At 40.2% G+C, this 14,676-nt stretch overlaps 1 long non-coding RNA gene across 1 annotated transcript in view; it reads left to right on the top strand.

Annotated features, from left to right (window-relative positions):
- The first annotated feature begins 5,345 nt into the window (after window positions 1-5,345).
- LOC148051048 (uncharacterized) overlaps window positions 5,346-14,676 on the top strand; it is a 125,340-nt gene continuing 116,009 nt past the window's right edge. The window contains exon 1 of the long non-coding RNA XR_015700422.1: window positions 5,346-5,427. This is a non-coding gene — a long non-coding RNA (uncharacterized LOC148051048). The remainder of the gene's footprint in view (window positions 5,428-14,676) is intronic.

The following is a 14,676-nucleotide window of genomic DNA, read 5'->3' on the forward strand; positions in this document are numbered from 1 at the left end:
CCAGATGAAGTCAGGTGTGAGGTGTTCTTCTCCCTGATGGCTTCTTTGTCACTACCTCCATCCATCCGTCACAGAGTGAAACTGGGTTGATGTTGCCAGGAGGTGCTGTGGAGTTCAGGTACCCGAGGCTAGTGTTTCCCATGGCATTCATTGCATGGATGACTTATGAAATGTCCCCCTTCCTTGGTCACAAGAGGAGATTTTTTTTTTAGGAGAAAATAAGCAACTAATTTCTCAGCTTTTTGAAGGCATTCAGTTAAAGACACATATCACGGTGGAAGGGGAAGATGCAATCTGGATGCCCGTAAATGCTGTCAAGTACACTTTGAACAGAATAATATGTGGGAATGGGAACTTTTTTTCCTTTCTGAATACAGTAGTTCTGGTTTGTTTTGACCCATCTATGCTTCTATCGAAAGGATTTCCGTTGTATAACAAAGCTTGGGACAGGAAGCACATTGTGTTTGGACTTTTGCTGAAATAAGGTATAGACTGTTTTAAAATGTTAAACCTGTACCTTTAAAGTGGGCTTTTCTCTATTGGCATTGTTTTTTTCACACTTTAGAAACTGGCTATTGGGGAAAAAAAGCAAAATTGAAGGAAAAGGAAAAAATCATTTTTCTCTGTTGGTATAGCATTTCAATGCTAATAAGTTTTAGAAATAGGAGATCTTGGAGGAGGAAAAAAGGAGTCCCGTTTTAAAAATAAAGCATACTCCCTTTGCCACCTGTCAGCTTCCTGCAATAGATAAGGGCTGTGTCTCACCTTGCCTACATCTGAAATCCCCTCCTGAAGAGCTGTTGTAAGCCAAGATATGGTAATCACCTTGCACGCTCATCTGACAGACATCTTCTGCCCTGTTAGTGTCTCCTCTGTGGCTATGACATCTGTCTGTCTTTTTTCTGTAGTTAAGGACAGCTTTAAAAAAAAATATCATTAGCATTGGCCCATTAAAAACAATGATAGCACTGGTAGATTAAATAACAGATCATGCAGATTAGTGATACATGAAAATCAACAGCAGTAGAAAGATTTCATCTTTAGGGTTTATTTTTTTTCTGTGCCAATAGTGCAATGGTGCTTTTAGCTCTGAATTCAAAATGTGTTCTGGCATTTTGCATGTATAAGCAACCTAAATTTTAAAACAGTCGGTTTGCTTATGTATACACAGTGCAGTAGTAACTACTCCTATAGATGAAAACTACATTCCTTGAGTTTTATGACCTGTCCCAAAGTCATAGCTGTACTTACAATAGTCAAATCTTCCATGACTGAGAACTTTTTAATAAGTATGAATCCCTCTGATTTTAAAAGGAAATTTTCTCAGTAATCTTACGAGTAGTTTTGTTATTTGATGTGTGTTAATTACATCCTAATTCCTCTTGGTTGTAACGTGAAAAGTAAACGGTGAGACGTATCTTACAATGACATGTACGACTTCAGTTGTAGCGAAAGCTGGTCTGTATTTTCTACAAGATCTTCTTTGGCAGTTATATGGGAGACTTAAGAGGATGAGTGTAGAAACCATGAAGCAGAAAATATGTATGGAGAAAAGTCATTGTCTATTAAAAAGTTATGTGGAAAATACTTGTAATGATTCCTGTCTATGAAGTTGGGTTCATGTAGACAATACTAATCCAGGCTGTCTATTGAGCAGTTTTCTTTCTAGGTGCCTTCCCTGAATAGGCCTCAAAGATGAGAAAAAATTTTGAAGTTTTTGGGGTGATATTCCAGGTTAATGGTAATAATCCTTAATGCATCATAATAATTAGAACATCAGTTGAGACTTAGAGAGTTTTTGAGGGGGAGATGCAGTGAGCTGCTTGATACAAGGTCTCGTGCCTGGTGGGAGAGTTTTTTGTGCACTTCTGTGGACTCTTCCTCAGTACTACCTCAGGTCTGTTTTCACCACAGTTTTATCTTTCATGCATGTTGTTTTGTGCTGACCAGCTCTCATTCCAGTGCTTAAAAAATGTACCCCACCTAGTGTGATGAACGAATCAACTTTTAAGAACAAGAGGAAAAACACATTGTATTCGTCAGTGGTCAGAATCCCCTGGGAAGCCAGGAGTTCAGGAAGGATGCAAGAATGAGAACTCAAAGCCAGAGCAATCTTAAACACACTTTTTTAACCTTGAGAGGGTAACATTTAAGGTTACCTAGTGGATGGTTATCTGTGGCCAGAGGCTACTGAATTTCTGAGCAGACCACAGTGGCCGTGAAACTTATTATTGGGGTAGGGCAGTACTAAAGATAGAAACAAGGGTTTCAGCTTCTGTTGCAAAAGCTTTTCACAGAGAGCACCAAGCACAAATTTAAACAGCGTACAGCCTAAAGCAGCTAATTGTAAACCAGTGTTTTCATGTATAATCTTTAGCAGCTTTCTAATCCACATAATCAAATAGCTCAGGATGTTTGCAATGGACTGTGAAGCTTTTTTTTTTCCCCCCACTTGTTCTAGCATGTGGCTGAGGAACAATGTTCAGTGCTCAAGGAAAAGATGGTTTCAAGTATGTGGGCCATGTAGCATCTGCTAAACCTATATTGGCAGCCTTTTCAATGAATTAAGGGATGAATAGGGCATGGTGGAACTAGAGCTGTTGTCTTTCCATAAAAAGAAGGCTATTTGGGCAATTACAGTTTTCCTTGATGAGTGAAGCCAGCTTGGGGTTGACATTCCTGAAACGTTCAGAAGCTCAATCAAATTTCAAGCATTGGACTGTGGGAGATAAATCTGCACCTTTGTCCGACATTAAGCTCACTTAATATGAAAAGAAGCAAGCACTGTTTCAGTATGAAATGCTGTGTAGTCAGGATGATATTTAAAAAAATTAAAAATAGTCTCCTGATAGGTGGAGAAGACCTGAAATGCATCACTGAAAATCTAACAAAAGCAACATTTTCTTCCCCTTCTACTAACAGAGATGTTTCTGTGAAATGCCAAAATGTTTACAGAACCAAAGTTGTTAAACCAATGTCGTTCCCTCTTCTGACATTTTCGAAGCCTTGATAAGAATCTCTTCCTCATCATTTTTGCTTAGCAGGTTGTTGTTCCTTTTTGGAAGTAGTGTCACACTGCTGTAACAGTGAAAACATACTTCATTTTCAGGCAGACATACTCGTGTAATTTACTGTGGTTTGTATTGAAACTAGTCCCTTAATCACATTACGGGAAAAAGAGATGAATTACAAAGTTTAGAATTTGTAGGTTATCTTTCATTAGAAAAGAAATTTAAAAATTGAATGCATCCCACATAGGTCTGTTGTTGCTGAACTGCTTCAGAGCAACTCCTTTGAAAGGGTAAATCAAAGTCAAGATAGTAATTTCTGTGCTTCAAATGTCATGCAACTCTAAGCATAGTTCAAGTCCTGGTATAAAATGCTGACAACTGAAGAAAACACTTCAGATATTTTCCCACAAACAAAACTTGTCTTTTGGTACACACAGCACAGGTAAACTTAAGAATTATGCAGGCTTTCTGAAAAGATGAGAAATTAACCCAGGATTTATTTTGACCTGTGTTTTTAAGTCTTTTGCTGTCCTGAACTTTTAGCTTATTTTTTGAATTTTCAGTTCTTGGCTTTTTTTTGCATTCAGTGAGTTAAAGCACATGCTAAATGATACTGACATAAAATACAGTGCAGATCAGTTTAAGACCTTCAATTAAGAGTTATTAAATGACAAGACATACAAATGAAGTAGACCAGGCACTGAATGCAGGAAGCAAACTTCTTTTTCCATTTCCAACAATGAAAGATTTAAAAAGAAATTATTTTTAATAAAAGGATTTTAAATTATAACTCAGCATGGGTTTATGAAAAGCAGGTCCTGCTTGACTAACCTGATCTCCTTCTGTGACAAGGTGACCCGCTTAGTGGATGAGGGAAAGGCTGTGGATGTTGTCTACCTGGACTTTAGTAAAGCCTTTGACACCGTTTCCCACAGCATTCTCCTGGAGAAACTGGCCACTCATGGCTTGGACAGGTGTACTCTTCGCTGGGTAAAAAACTGTCCGGACGGCCGGGCCCAAAGAGTTGTGGTGAACGGAGTTAAATCCAGTTGGCAGCTGGACACAAGTGCTGTTCCCCAGGGCTCAGTACTGGGGCCAGTTCTGTTCAATATCTTTATCGATGATCTGGACGAGGAGATCGAGCGCACCCTCAGTAAGTTTGCAGACAACACCAAGTTGGGCAGGAGTGTTGATCTGCTGGAGGGTAGGAAGGCCCTACAGAGGGACCTGGCCAGGCTGGATCGTTGGGCTGAGGCCAGCTATATGAGGTTCAACAAGGCTCAGTGCTGGGTCCTGCACTTGGGTCACAACAACCCCATGCAATGCTACAGGCTGGGGGAGGAGTGGCTGGAGAGCTGCCTGGCAGAAAAGGACCTGGGGGTGCTGGTTGACAGCCGCCTGAACATGAGCTAGCAGTGTGCTCAGGTGGCCAAGAGGGCCAACAGCATCCTGGCTTGTATCAGGAATAGTGTGGCCAGCAGGACCAGGGAGGTGATAGTGCCCCTGTACTCGGCACTGGTGAGGCTGCACCTCAAGTACTGTGTTCAGTTTTGGGCCCCTCACTACCAGAAGGACACTGAGGTGCTGGAGCGTGTCCAGAGGAGGGCAACGAAGCTGGTGAAGGGTCTGGAGCACAAGTCTTATGAGGAGGGGCTGAGGGAGCTGGGGTTGTTTAGTCTGGAGAAGAGGAGGCTGAGGGGAGACCTTATTGCTCTCTACAACTACCTGAAAGGAGGTTGTAGCCAGGTGGGGGTCGGTCTCTTCTCCCAGGTAACAAGTGATAGGACAAGAGGAAACGGCCTCAAGCTGCGCCAGGGGAGGTTTAGGTTGGAAAAACTTCTTCCCCAGAAGGGTACTCAGGCACTGGAAGAGGCTGCCCAGGGAAGTGGTTGAGTCCCCATCCCTGGAGGTATTTAAAAGATGGGTAGACGTGGTGCTTAGGGACATGGTTTAGTGGTGGACTTGGCAGTGCTAGGTTAATGGTTGGACTTGATGATCTTAAGGGTCTTTTCCAACCTAAATGATTCTATGATTCTATATATTTTATAATTCAGATGTAATTATTACTTAATATTATGTTAAACTTAGACTATAACCTATATAAAGTAAAATAAGTTATATAGGAAAAATAAGATTCAGACAGCTTATTCCTTAACACTTTGGTGTGAAAGCACAGCATGGGAAAGTCGTTATCTGTACTTGCAGTCAGCAGCTGCTGGGGGCTGTGTGGAAACGGAAAAAGTCCTCAGCTGTTTCCACTCTAGGTATTCAGCTTCAGGGCAACTTAAACTGATCTAAGCCTGGGTTACTCTGGTCTGATGTTCTGCCCCCTCTGATCTCTGGTACCTCCATGACGTTCACTGGGTTGGTTCAGGGAAGTGGTCTGACTGAAAACAGTTCACCTCTGCTAATGCAGGTGAGTCTAAGAAGGAATTCCTGTCCGATGCTGAAAAAGAGTTGTCTGTCTTTAGGTGCTGTAAGAGTAACATAGGCAGCAGGTTGTTCAGGTGCTGCATAGAAGCCACGTTAAGAGGCATCCCACTAAAACCTGGAATATGGAGTAACGTTTTCCACTTGCTAGATCTATATTTTGGTACCGTGACTGACTTTGGGTAGCCTCATAACTGGTCCCGTTTAGTTGGGACTGTTCAGGAATTTCAAGAGAGTAATTTTCCATATGAGAAAAGATATGAATTGGTCCCATAATGCTGTTCGCTGGTGTTACTCATAAAGCTCGAATGGTCTGGATTGGTAACTGCTAAATCATTGTAGCTCTGTCATCTTTACTGATAGATTTTCTATTAATGTGACAGTTAAGTGGCACATTAAATATTATAGCCATTATTTAATCTTCTTTTTAAAATATAGTCTCGCTTATTAAGTGTAATCTGACTTCAGCTATACTTGTGTAACACATTATGCCCATATAAATGGCTTTACTGCAGGTGAAACTGAACTCTTAGTGAGGTCAAGATGTATAAAGTTTAGCTAGCTGTCAATTTTTATGAATCTGTTCTGAAATACTTATGCCTATGGAAAGGCAGCCCTTCAACAGAGAACAGAATTTACAGCTTCAAAAAAAATGTAACCAGAATATGGTAATGCTATCCTTAATATCGGGAACTTAAGAATCTGAAAATTAAAACGTGGTAGGTTTGCAAAGGTATGAACAAAACGGTATTGCTGTTAAGAAACCAAATGAATGTAGTAGAACTCTTATCCTTAGAAATAATAACAAAACCAGCAATAATAGCAGTGATAAAGGAACATCTTGCATTCAGGAGTAGCATGCAGCTCCTGTGGAGGACATAGGATAGTTGTTATCACAAATGCTACCTCATTTAAAAGTAAAAGATAATAAGTATGACTCTAACCCATCAAATCCTGTGTAGTTAGGCATTACAACTATATGGTATTAATTCTTGTCCTCTTTTAGTGATGCCGTCACAGTAACTCTTAAGTGCATGTAAGTGCACCATAAGCTTATGCCTCACAGTGCAATTAGGAGGTGGATAAATAGTAAGAGTCCCGAAATCTCCATTTGGGCTGGGAACAGCTCAGTGGTGATCACAAAATGGCTTGGGAATGACCAGACTGAAAGATTAGAGAATGGGCTAATTTAAAGCTTCTGAAATAGGCTGAATTTGTATGTTTGGTAGTGATTTAAAAAATCAAATAAAACCACACCTCTGCTCCTAAAAGGAAAATGAAATGAAATGACCCCAGAAAGAGGTTACTTTGATGAAAATGATTTTCTAAATTGAATGCCATAACTAAAATTTTAAAAGCTTTACCTATAGTTACTTATTTCTCTAAGAAACCAAGTATCCTTTTTGTGAAATGGCATTTTGCTTGAATCCATTATTCCATTTTGAGGTCAGGCTGCTTTTACGTTATCATCACCTCTAAAACATAATGTGATATACAGACAGTCATAAATTGCCTCTTGTAACATGAGAAATAAAAAAGTAATGGATTCCCATTGGATTATAAATGGCAGTGGTAGGAAGACCTTCATAATTTTGTGGCTTTACCACATACGAATTATAGGCATGATCTCTCACGAGCAGGATGCATATAAATATCTGGAATCATTGTGCATTCATTTATGTATTCTCCATTATGCTTGTAATGTGTCTAAGGGTAAAAAATATGGCCATGTAGATGACAGCAGAGTTCATTGACATTGATTTACTGGCCTCGCCACTTCCAGCTCTCGGCTTAATGATCTTTAAGGAACATGGTGAAAACTCCCATCCCTTTGGCTTTTCCATTCAGGTTTTCATAACTTTTATGTAGAAACAAGTGATTGTTGTTCAGTCTGAAAAGTGATAAATTGTCAAAATGAAAAAATCTACAAAGTTGAACCAAGTCCGTGACTGCTATTGAAAGCCTGGTTTGTAGTTAATCTCTTTGCTGGGTGCTGATGCCCAGTAAGCGCTACACAGGAGTTTGTTAGGGCTCATGCTGTCCTTGTGGCCAGCTCGAGGCTGGCGTAACATTTCAGTGAAACTGGAGACCAGATATGAAGTGTTTATAATCTTGCCACTGTTTTGAAAAATGTCACCTGGTGTAATTCGAACAAGGCAGTGTCCCTGTAGCTGTCAGCACTAACAAAGACCACCAAAATGTTACGAAGCTGGAGTTTCTGTACCCAATAATTTTGAAAAATCCCATTGCTTCTTCTGCAACTTCATTTAGGGAAAATATGCTTGCCACACCTGTGCTTCCCACACGTGGTATGACCACAGCAATTCCTGCTATGTATGTTATAACTGCTGATTAATATACAGGATATTTCTCTTTCCTTTTCCCCTTCTTTTTTGTGCATATATCTCATTATCACCAGCTTTATGTATTTTAGCTAATTTACCTCAAGAGAAGACAATACTGAACTAATAGCTATTAAAAATAATTTCATAAAAGCGCCCCATCTAACAAAAATATCGCAGCCCAAACGGAGGCAGGAAATGGCGTTCGCTCATCGATGCCAGTGGTGGTGGCCTTCCCTGGGCTCTTCCTCACTGTGGTTGCAGACGCTTTTCCCCCCATGCTGGCTTATGAGTTCTGACAGTTCTTTCTGCCCCAAATGGACGAAACCTTTTCTACATGCTGACAAGGTGAGTTTCTGGGTCCAACACCACAGTCGTTCACGGGAGCACGGCGTGTGCAGTTCATTTCCTGCTCTGGTTTAATGAGCTTCCCTTTACAGTTTTGTGGTGGCTTCAGTGTTTTCGGTAACATTGAGAGATCTGGGTGAAATGACAGTGCAGACTATTGTATTTCCAGTCCGTTAAAGGTTTGTTCCAATATGAAAATCTGGAATTAATCTAATTATAAGTACAAGAAAATTTTCTTCTTGTGCTTATGAGAGCCATAGAACAAAATGGTGTACAGTGGACGTTGCTGGTTTGAAACCTTAAAAAAAACCTGGGACAAGAAAATACTGTTTTGTTCCCAGTTCTTTGTTAAATCTCCACTGCTTGAGGATTTGTTTTAATGCAGTTACCTGTGGAGTTTTTTAAAAGCACTTTCTGTTGCAAATCTCCTCAAAAGGATTCTGCAAGTGCTACACTTAATTATATCACAGAATGAAAATTACCTTTAATATGTTCTCCTGCATTAACCTTCTTCCCTGTAGTAAATAAGATGGTGTAAAGTATAATTTTCATGTAATGGACATTGCATTAAGCAAATAGATAAATGAATATTTCTACAAGTTATACTATATAAACATATTACGGCAAGTTGCCACTTTAGTAATCTGGATAATGTTTTTTCCTAACTTTTGTGCATATTACTGGTAATTGTTTGGATCATATAAGCTGTATGTCCTTTGCAGCCAAGATAGGCAAACATTTATTGCTCCTATTTACAATGAAATTGTTGTCAGGATTTGATGGAAGGGATAACATTGTGCCACAACTCGGTTGTCACTCTCTGAATTTTTTTTTTTAAAGCAATACACTGATGTTAGTTTGACTCTCTGAGAAAATATGGTTTTTTACATGAGGCAAGTATAATCTTGGTTTTAGAGAAAGACACATAAAGGGTTTTTTTTAAACTGAGCCTATGGGTCCCCAATTCTTTCTCCAAAAACAACTCCATCCTAACAACCTCTCCATTTGAATGTTCAACTAATACAAATTCTGCTGTTTCCGAAGTGCTGTTTCCACAGACTCTGACATTTCTCTGCTTCACTACAGTTGGGAGGGATGTCTGAGTACACGCTAAGAAGATCACTTTTTGTTTCTGTATGACGGCGAGTATGTGCTCATTACATAGCGCAGTTGTGTCAGCCCGAAGGCCCAACGTTCAGGGACTGTAGAGCCCTGTGGTTCCTTGAAGTGACACGTTCAACTCAACTCATTTAGCAATTTTAATTCATGTCATTACTTAGACCTTCTTAAACAGTGTAGAAATGCTTTAATGGCTCATCTTTTTTCCTGGAATGATTGTTGTTTAAATTATACCTAAGACCAGAAGACAGGCTTTGGAAAGCTGTTCTCTGTAACTGTGACTGGGGACTCGCGGGCACAAAAGACGAGGCGCGTAGCCAGCTTCTGCACCCGCTGAGCACACGCCGGCATGACATCTTTGTCTGCTCCCTCGCACTAACCTATTTACTGGAACTGCACTGACTGACTGCATGCAGGGATCTGGGTTATGCGAGGTTGAGGGGTGAGCAGTTGAGTGCAGGGATTAAGCAATTGCATGTGCAGTTTTGAGCATAAAAGCTAGAAGCTGTGAGTAAAACTGGCTGGAAATATGATCATTAGTAACTCATACAGTTAATAAACTATATAGATATGCAGTCATCCAGCCATCTGTCTGACTGCATGTACAAAGTCTTCCCCAAAGTATATGATACAATACGCTCAAAATCTGTGTCATTAAGGATGCTGCAATATTTGTAAAGCCATTCCATTTCATATTCAATGCCTTCCTAAATAAGACCGATTAACTCTGTGGCTAATATAATGAGAAATCGTTCTGTGATAGCCAAACTGAACCAAGCCTAATGTTTCTTGAACTGAGCAGAGACGTGTTCCCGTACAGGCCGCTGTTAGTCTGTTCCAGCATAGCTGTTCGTGGTCTGAAACATTGCTTCAAAGATGAGGAACTGTTTTCTCTAGAAGTTTTGGTGAGATTTTAAAGTAGGTTGAGGAAGGCAGAACTTGGACGCCTGGTTCCCCCTTTTAGGGATCATTCATGTAAATCGCTTCCTCAACCTGGGAAAACACTGGTAGCTCTTAATAAGGGTCAGTTAAATTGTAATGAGTGAATGTAGGCAAGTGTGTGTGCATGTTAATTTTGTATGAGCACAGTTGCTGGTATTTTAAGTCATGAATTTAAATGCATGCAAATTCATCTAATGCATTAAATTGATAGTTTTCGGAGTCTGAATTTCAGAAATAAATCTGTCATGAAAATGAAGTGGTATTCAGAGACAGTTTTCCTCTACTGTAGCTATAACTTAAGATTTTTCTTTTTTAAACTATCATTGTCATTCTCCTATTAGCTAAAAAAAAAAAATCAAGTACCCTAAAAGTAAACTAAACATCCATATGAAATGATTACTTTCTGAAGCCTCTGTTAAATGTTACAAAGTTAAAAGTTGAGAAATAAAGCTGTCAATGCAATAAACGTGATTGCACCATTATGTGGTCTTTGCTGATTTAAATGCTGAGGATTTACTGTCTACCTTGCATTTTTGAGTTGAAAGATTCACTTCCTTCCTTTTCCTTCCAACTTTCTTGGAAGTTCATCATTTCTATTCTGAACTTCAAAACTTCTCTGTTTCCTTTTTCGTGCCCCCAAAAATAAGGCATAGCTTTCACCTCATCAGAATACTGAGAGAAAATTAGACATAATTTTTTATAAGAAATTGGACTTACGCTTATAAAACTTAAGTCTTGAAGAGTTTTTGGACAAATTGCCTGCCAGAATTTCATAGCTAGCTGCTAAAACTATCTGGAAAAAGAAGGTAACACTTCCATGCAAGCGATTAGATTAGTAATTCAAACTACTGTTTCAGCACCTTTCATAGTAGCCTTGCCATGTCTCAGGTTGCACGTATTGCAAGTAAGTTATCAAAAATTGAGCAAAAATATTGTTGTGTAGAAACCTTCTCATTGGACATGGGATGTGGATGCCTGTTGCAGTTCAGTCGTTTGCATTTTATTTCTTAAAAGATCTAATCTGGTTTAACTGAACTTGGTCTCTTAGGTTTGTCTTGGTCTCTTTAAGCACTCCAGAAATGTCAGGCTGGTATTCTGCCTGCACATAAAATATCTGGAGTTGATCTAGTTTCCCCACTATAAGGAATATCTTTAGGTTGTTCTGCCTAATAACCTTGAATAAAAGTATACCAATTTAGTATGATACTACTTAGTGTTCTCATTAGAACCTCTTATTCTTCTTCATTCTCCAGGCAGTGTTGAAAACAGCCTACCACCAACATCCTCTGTGTGCTTTTAAAAATATCACAGCTTTATTTTGAAAGAAGGAAGTATGGACAATTTTCCTTGAATTTGCCTCAGGCCTTTTTCCAATTAGAAAAGTGAGATGGGGTAAGGACTTAATCTGTGTGCTAAATCAAAAGTAGTTTGCACCTAGAAGTTGTGCAATGGGAGAAACAAAGCATCTGTCAGTAACTCGGAATAATGGAGCCACTGAAAATCATCAGAGCAGGAGGAATGGCCTTGTTTTCCTAAGTTACTCACTGGGAAAGACTTAAGCTGTGATTGATGAGATGCCTTAGAAATGCTAACAGTATCAGTCAGCTGGTGTTTTGTTACTGCTGCAAGCGATTGAGAAGACAGCTCAGGACTACACCCCAGGGAGGCTGGCACTTGGTGGAAGCATGCTTTCTTCCTGCATAATTCAACCATGGTTTTGGTGGTTTCATTTTAGTACCTTGAAAAGATATGCTTAGTGCTTCACCCAGCCAATGCTCACATTAGTAAGAATGGCATAAGACAGCAGGAGTTAAAAAAAAGATACCAGACATATGGCGCTCCTTGGAAAAAGGAAACCTTAAGCTGCCCTCTTAGTTTTGTTTAGCAGAGAGTTCCTTAAAGAACAGTCCAGAATGTGACAGAATGAAGTAAAGTAACAGCCGAGACCTGATCTGCTCATCTGCAGAGGGAATTTAATTACACTTTTGTTTTGCTTATGTAATTTCCTTCTTCTTCCCCTCCTGTCAGGCTCTGTTCTCATCAAGGGATATCTGACAAGGAAAAGAGGTGAATAGGATGCAGCTGAAAGCTTTTGAGCTCTTGGGACTTAGGTAGGGAACACAGGCTCTGATCCAAAGCCTCCTCATCTCCTTGCTGCCAGATTTCTCTCACTCTCTTTGAGAGAGGGAAGATGGCCAGGAAGGCAGCTGTGGGGCACAGAACCAGGACAGAGGCAGCTGGGTGGGCCTGACCCTGGTTTCACTGGAGAGGGTCTCATGCTTCCCTGTGTGCTCAAAGAGAAAAGCAGTCAGCCTAGTGCAGCAAGGCTGGGAGGCAGGTAAGCTTTGCCTATCTTTACAAATTCTCTGCATAAGAAAAAAAGAAATCCTGCTTATTCTACCGCCGCTGGTGAAGAAAGTGGCCACAGCTCATGGCAGTAGAGATATCTATTTGGGCCTCAGCTGCTGAGATCCAGCTCACACCCTGAGGAAAGAGAGACCGTCAAAAGCTGCCCTGATCTTGGATTGCAGGGTTACCAGGGGACTGCACAAGCTAAACTAACTGCATAATGTACTAATTGTTTTAATCAGCTTACTAATTATGCTTACTCATTTTTTCCCAATTCCTAAAATAATGAAGGTGTCTGTATCCCCACAATGTGTGCTAAGGCTAGAGAGAGGACGTGCTCTTTGGACATGTACTCTGCTGCTCACTTACCCAAAAACTCATTTGCTTTTCCTTCCCTTTCAAACAAGCCCTTTCTCTAGGTGGTTTGTGTCCAAACATAACCTTTGCTCCTCACCTGCCTAGAGCCAAATCACTACTCGGGTAGTCCTGATCTTCCTACTGCAGGTACTCAGCTCACCTGCAAAGCCTCATATACAGTCTTCGCCTCTGTTCAGTAACAATCTTCACTCCTCACATCATCCACACTTCTTTCTGGGCTCTTCAACCAATCTGTCTTTATTTTACTGTCTTTCTGGCTTTCTGTTGACACTCCTCTTTGTCAAGTGAGTGCTTGTTTCCCCAGTATATTGCTTCCTCATCAGTTCATCTGGGTTTATTTTCGTACTGCTTGTAACCAAAACTTCTTTTTTGGCTTTTCATTCCTTTTCCTGTTGATTTCTTTTTTTCCTTAGCCAGTCCCAGCTATCTCCAACTCCTGATCTATCCTGCTCTTCCTGATTATTTGGCACTTACCTTTTCTAATTTTAAACTGTTGTCCTTCATGGCCCCTAGAACAAGCTAGAGTAAGCAGGCAAAAAGAGCACAGAGGAAGAACTTTTTCCATGAAATGTCTTGGCTCTGCCATATCCTAAGGAAACATACTCAATGGACGGGAACTTTATTTATGAAGTTATGTCAAAATCAGGCAGGTTGTTGTGAAAACTAAAGTTGTTTATATTTTATCCCCTTGCTTCACAGCACTGAGACACTCCTGCTCTTAAAGAAAAAAAAAAAGCTTGTAAAAATTTGAAGTTAACCTGGGCAAAATTAGCTTGTTCTTCCTTCAGGGCCCTTCTCAGAAATGGCAGAAGTATTGTGGTTGCAATGCTTACAGAAAATGTCTTCCTTTGGAAATGCCCTAACTGGTTAAGATTTGACAAAGTTTCCAAGTGAAGATGGTGTTCTGCAGTTACAAGTGTCAGACAACTGCAGCGATAGCCTCTGCTCTGGCTGTGACTGAAGGACTTTCCACAGGGTTATGATTTGCTGTGTTTCTATCCCTTCTGTGGTTTAGTGCAGCTGCTTTGCTCTGTTCATGCTTCAGGTCTGCCAGCTAGATATGTTTTTGTATACCATCCAGGCACTGTTATTCTTCTGCAGTGTATTTAAATTCAGTAGCACCAAGAATCATAAAGGAAATCTGTTGATAGATTTGTTAATTGTCGGTACATAATGGTATCTTTAGGAGAACAGCACCTGGCCAGGCTGGTATGTGCTGCCAGTTGGCTTTATGGAGATAACCTTAAAGTCAGGACAAAAACTCTCTGTAATGCCTGCTGTATCACACACGTTTTCACTGTGCAATGTACATAACGACAATATCCAGCAGGAAAAGGCTCTCTGCAGCATTTGAAGGGCAAACAAAGGGGAAGGAGCCTTGATTAGTGAGCCTTGTTTGTATTACACAGGGATCAAAGGAGATAAAACACAGTCTATTGCGCTGTTTGTAAAATAAAGATTCCAATTACAGAAGGTGGTGCTGCATCTGTGCCTCCCTGACAGCTGTGAGGAGGATGAAAACAGCATCTCTCATTGCATTAAGTTATTAATAATTAATTCTTCCTTGGAAATCTGCAAGCTTAGGCGTTGCACGTACATTGCACAAAAGACTGGTTTGGGTTAAGGCTGAAATTTTCAAAAGTGCCCCCTTCTAATTTTCAAAGGACATGGGTATTCAGGAGCCCAAGGGTCTGTCTACAGTGATGGGTGCAGAGAACTAAAACAAGTTCAGGGGTAGACTGTAACTTCAGCTACAG

This window comes from Nipponia nippon, unplaced genomic scaffold, assembly GCF_047370975.1.
Source record: "Nipponia nippon isolate SJK-2023a ecotype South Korea unplaced genomic scaffold, ASM4737097v1 scaffold_7, whole genome shotgun sequence".
NCBI lineage: Eukaryota > Metazoa > Chordata > Aves > Pelecaniformes > Threskiornithidae > Nipponia > Nipponia nippon.